Below are 6,155 nucleotides of genomic sequence, written 5' to 3' on the forward strand. Positions count from 1 at the left end.
AAGGTGGTTGAATTATATATAATAGTATACTATATAGTATAGTATACTATATATATAGTATACTATATTCATAGTATAGAATATAATGTATAATTATATACTATATATTCATATAGGATAATTTTGTATATATAGTATATAATAATATATATTATCCTATATTTCTAGTATAGTGTAATCTATTCATATTTTATAATCACTTCTTATAGTATATTCATTTAGTATACGCTATTAATATGATTATACTAAATGAATCATAATCATATACTAAATGAATCATATACATTCTTTTAGCATAATCATATTAATAGATTATACTAAATGAATATATTATAATCTATTCATAATGAATAGATGAATGTACTATAATTAATGATTATACAATATAATAGATTGAATATGAATAGATTATACTAAATGAATTTATTATAATGAGTGATTCTCATGAGACTCTTTCATTTGAACCTGACTGAGGATTAGGACAAGCAGAAATTGCTCTTCATACTATTGGTAATAAAGATCTGACAGACAGTGATATAAAAATAATCATGTTTTGTCTCTCTTGAATCTTAAATGATATTCTAATAATTGGAATGCTTTTCAAAAGATCTTCAGGCATACTTTACTTAGGGTAGAGGATAGGTATCTTCCTAAATGCTAACACCATTATTTAATTGTCACAAAGTATTGGCCACTAGAGACAATTGATCATGTTAAATAATGATTTCCACTAAAAATATTTGATATCAATTATTTTAAAGGGAAAAGAATTAATTTGGATAAATGTATCTCAATTTTATTGTTTTTAATCTAACAATTTCATATATTTTCTAAGTGTCAATTTCTTTAGTCAGTTTATTTTTATTAATCTTATAAATAATTTTTCTAATGAGATGACTAGAAAGTTATAATCCTTGAATCCAGATTTTTTTCCAAGAGTATTATTAAGCAATTCTTTAAGGCTGGTTTGGGTGACATGCTTTTCACCAAAATATTCCAGTTAATATATTTAAAAACATGATTTGTGATATAAAATATGGGAAACCTGGTTTATGTGCTGGAATGGACTTAAGAAAAGTCCCAGTTATAACAATAACTATGTCAAAATGAATGACAGCCCCTCTGTTGGAAACCTTGCTTTTCAAATGGTATTAAAGAGCATAAATCTGCTTATTTTCTCCCTGCTAGCTTAATTTTAACAACCCTTATGTCATTACAAATATCTTCATGTTCTAATCATCCCAGAATCACACACACCTGAAAGCGATCTGATACTCAGTTCTTACCATGATCCATTATTTATTTATGAAACATTCTGAAGTACATAATCTCATGAACTTCCCAACTTCCAAGGCTTTATTTATGTCTTGATCACAACAGGCCATTAGGAAGCAACACTTAGTCCACAATTTCTTGACCCTTTATAAAAGTTCTTACAGTTTCCTTAGTGTTTCCTTAGTATTTCCTTAGAAGTTTTTTTTTAAATAATAAATCGCTTTTGGAAGCTACTGTAGCCTTTGCTATAGGAATGTTCACATATAAAATTAATGTCTCTTTTGTACCAAGTCCTATCTAAGATGCTGGGGATGTAGCAGTATCCGAAGCAGACAGAATCAGAGCCTTTAAGGAGTTTATTTTCGCTGGTCTACCTAATGACACAATGTCTATTATGTGGAACTATACACAAGTAAGTGGTTTTAAAGTGCTATGACAGGAATCTTTTTATCCATGATGAACTGAAACATTTCTGCCTAATAGATGATTTAATCACATGATGATTGAATTTCATTTTCACTTTGCCTATCAGGAAACTTAGTGCAAAAACTGTGAGTCAATTTTGGTAATTCATAGTATTCTAAAACCTATGTATCTGTGTTATGATTTTCCTCTTGATTTCACAAGGAGCATATTCCAAATTGCATATATTGGAATAGTCTAATATATTGGATTGAATCATACAATACTGACGTTTTTGTAGATTAAAAATGGTCTGATATCAGCAATTTCAAAAGGTTCAACCCAATACAAGGTGTCTTCAAAAAGTTTATGGGAAATGCATATTATGGAAATACTATGCCTAGATTTCAAAATTTTTTTTGCACCAAAATAAACTCCCACTAACTTGTTATAACATGTCTTTACAGGATTTAGTTTGAGGCACTTAGAAGGTAAGAAGTCAGTTTGAAAACAGTCCCTACCAGAGAAACATGAGTTTTGCTAAAATTGAACAAAGAACAAACATAAAATTAATGTCAAAGCTTGGGTGGAAGACTAATGAATTCATAAATTATTGATGCTTTACAAAAAGTTTATGAGGGGCCAGGTGTGGTTGCTCACACCTGTAATCCCAGCACTTTGGGAGACTGAGGTGGGTGGATCCCTTGAGCCCAGGAGTTTGAGGACAGCCCAGGTAATATGATAAAACCATGTCTCTACAAAAAAAAATTAGCTGGGCCTGGTGGTACGCACCTATAGTCCCAGCTACTGAGAAAGCTGAGGTGGGAGCATCAATGGAGCCCAGTATGTCCAGGCTGCAGTGAGCCGTGATCACACCTGGGCATCAGAGCAAGACCCTGTCTCAAAAGCAAAACAAAACAAAATACAAAAAACCCCAAAAGTTTATGAAGACAATGCTCCAGAGAAATAGGCAGTTTACAAATGGATAATTTTTTTTAAGATTCTAAAAGCATCACTTTTATATTTAAATTGAATCAAATTTTAAAATTTCAATAGATTTAGGGGTACAAATGGTTTTTGGCTATATGGATGAATTATAAAGTGGTGATGTTTTGGCTTTTAGTGTACCTATCACTCGAATAGTGTACACTGTACCCAAGAGGTAATTTTTCATCCCTCACTCCCCTTCCACCCTCCCCTTTCTGAGTCTCCAATATCCATTACACCTCTCTGTATGGCCTTTAGTACCTGATAGCTTAGCTCCCATTTATAAGTGGGAACACATATATTTGTTTTTCTGTTCTTTTTTATTGCTGAGTAATATTCCATGGTGTGTGTGTGTGTGTGTGTGTGTGTGTGTGTGTGTGTGTATATATATCTCCCATATTTTCTTTATCCACTCATCAACTGATGGACACTTAGGAATATTCCATATCCGTATCAGTCAGGGTTCTTATTAAGTATTATTAACTCACATGATCACAAGGTCCCACAATAGGTGTCTGCAAGCTGAAGAGCAAGGAAGCCAGTCAGAATCCCAAAGCTGATGAACTTGGAGTTTGACATTAGAGGGCAGGAAACATCCAGCACAGGAGAAAGATGTAGGTTGGGAGGCTAAGCCAGTCTCTAGCCTTTTCACATTTTTCTGCCAGCTTTATATCCGAGCTGTGCCAGCAGCTGGTTAGATGGTGCCCAGCCCACTGACTCAAATCTTAATCTCCTCTGGCAACAGCCTCGAAGACACACTGAGGAGCAATATTTTGCATCCTTCAATCCAAAAGAAATTGACACTCAGTATTAACCATCACAGTATCTTTGCAATTGTGAATTGTGCTGTGATAAATATGAGTGCAGCTGTCTTTTGATATGACTTCTGTTCCTTTGGATAGATACCCAGTATTGGGATCGCTGGATTGAATGGTAGACCTACTTGCAGTTCTTTGAGAAATCTCCATACTGTTTTCCATAGAGGTTGTTCTAATTTACATTCCCATCAATAGTGCATAAGCAGTTCCACTTAATTGCATCCTCACCAACACCTTACATTTTATTGTTAATACTTTCCACTGCACTTTGTAATTTCCTAAATGAGTCTTTCATTTGTACAAGTTCTCTGGTTTTTTTCTTTGAAGTATTTATCTCTTTAGAAAATTTTCATTCATATCCTGAATTTATTTTTGTTAGATTTCAAATTTTTCTTGGGTCTTACTGAGCAACTTTACAATCAATATTTTGAATTCTTTATCTGGTATTTCAAATATTTCATTTTGGTTTGGGTCCATTGCTGAAGAGTTAATGTGATCCTTTCAGGGTGTTGCAAGGCTCTGCCTTTTCATATTGCCAGAGTTATTTTTCTGGCTTCTTTTCATCTGGAGAGACTATTTCTTTTTATTTTTTCCCCATTTATTTGTTTTATTGCATTTTAGGTTTTGGGGTACATGTGAAGAACATGCAAAATTGTTGCACAGGTACACACATGGCAGTGTGATTTGCTGCCTTCCTCCCCATCACCTACATCTGGCATTTCTCCCCTTGCTATCTCTCCCCAGCTCCCCACCCCCCACCGTCCCTCCCCTATTTCCCCACAACTGACCCCAGTGTGTAGTGCTCCCCTCCCTGTGTCCATGTGTTCTCACTGTTCAACACCCGCCTATGAGTGAGAACATGCGGTGTTTGATCTTCTGCTCTTCTGTCAGTTTGCTGAGAATGATGGTTTCCAGGTTCATCCATGTCCCTACAAAGGACCCAAACTCATCATTTTTGATGGCTGCATAATATTCCATGGTGTATATGTGCCACATTTTCCCTGTCCAGTCTATCGTCGATGGGCATTTGGGTTGGTTCCAGGTCTTTGCTATTGTAAACAGTGCTGCAATGAACATTCGTGTGCACGTGTCCTTATAGTAGAACGATTTATAATCCTTTGGATATATACCCAGTAATGGGATTGCTGAGTCAAATGGAATTTCTATTTCTAGGTCCTTGAGGAATCGCCACACTGTCTTCCACAATAGTTGAACTAATTTACACTCCCACCAACAGTGTAAAAGTGTTCCTATTTCTTTTTATTATTTTTGAATTTATTTTTGATCGGACTGAGTTTTTCTTTCTTTTTTTTTTTGAGAGAAAGAGAGAAAGAGAAAGAATAAAAAAAAGAAAAAAAAAGAATGAAGGAGAGGAAGAATGAGGAAGAGGGAGAGAGAACAGGGGTGTTGCTTTATTGCCCGGGCTAGAATGCAGTCTAAAAATGGGTATGCCTGTAATTGTGTTTAATAATAGAGACATGAAAAAAAAAATGAGGGAAGAAAATAACGAACAAGCAGCCAACCAATATTTCATTTAAACCTGTAAATAGGTGTGATGTGGTACTGATAAGAGTGTATATTTTGTATATTTAAAGTGGAGAGTTCTATAAATGTTAATTAAGCCTACTTGTTCCGGATCTGAGTTCAAGTCCTGGATATTGATGTTAACTTTCTGTCTCATAGATCTGTCTAATATTGATGTTGAAGTCTCCCACTATTACTATGTGGGAGTCCAAGTCTCTTTATAAGTCTTATATATCCGGGTATTCCTGTATTGGGTGCGTATATATTTAGGATCTTTAGCTCTTCTTGTTACATTGATCATTTTATCATTATGCAATATCCTTCTTTGCTTCTTTTGATCTTTGTTGCTTTAAAGTCTATTTTATCAGCAAAAATTGCAACTCCTGCTTTCTATTTATTTATTATTTTTGCTCTCCATTTGGTTGGTAAATTTTTCTCCATCCTTTGTTTTGAGTCTTTGTGTATCCTTGCATGTGAGATGGATCTGGATGTAGCATACCAATGGGTCTTGGCTTTTTTTGCCTGTCTGTGACTTTGGATTGGGGGATTTAGTTGATTTAAATTTAGAATTAATAATAATATATGTGAGTTTGATACTGCCATTTCATGTTAGCTGGCTGTTTTGCCCATTAGTTGATACAAGTTTTTAATTATGTTAATGTTCTTTATTTTTTGGTATTTTTTAGAAAGGCTGATACTGGTTGTTCCTTTCTATTTGTAGTGGTTCTTTCAGAAGCTCTTGTAAAGCAAGCCTGGTGGTGATGAAATCTCTGCGTGCTTGCTTGTTCACAAAAGATTTTATTTTTCCTTCACTTATGAAGCTTAGTTTGGCTGGATGTAAAATTCTGGGTTGAAAGTTCTTTTCTTTAAGGATGTTGAATATTGGCCCCCACTCTCTTCTGGCTTGTAGGGTTTCTGCTGAGAGATCTGCTATGAGTCTGATAGGCTTCCCTTTATGGGTAACCTGCCCTTTCTCTCTGGCTGCCCTTAGTATTTTCTCTTTCATTTCAACCCTGGTGAATCTGGCAATTATGTGTCTTGAGGTTGGTCTTCTTGAGGAATATCTTTGTGGTATTCTCTGTATTACGTGGAGTTGAATGTTGTCCTGCCTTGCTAGGTTGGGAAAGTTTTCCTGAATAATATCCTGAA

This window comes from Sapajus apella, unplaced genomic scaffold (genome assembly GCF_009761245.1).
Source record: "Sapajus apella isolate SASKATOON/1434 unplaced genomic scaffold, GSC_monkey_1.0 scaffold14, whole genome shotgun sequence".
NCBI lineage: Eukaryota > Metazoa > Chordata > Mammalia > Primates > Cebidae > Sapajus > Sapajus apella.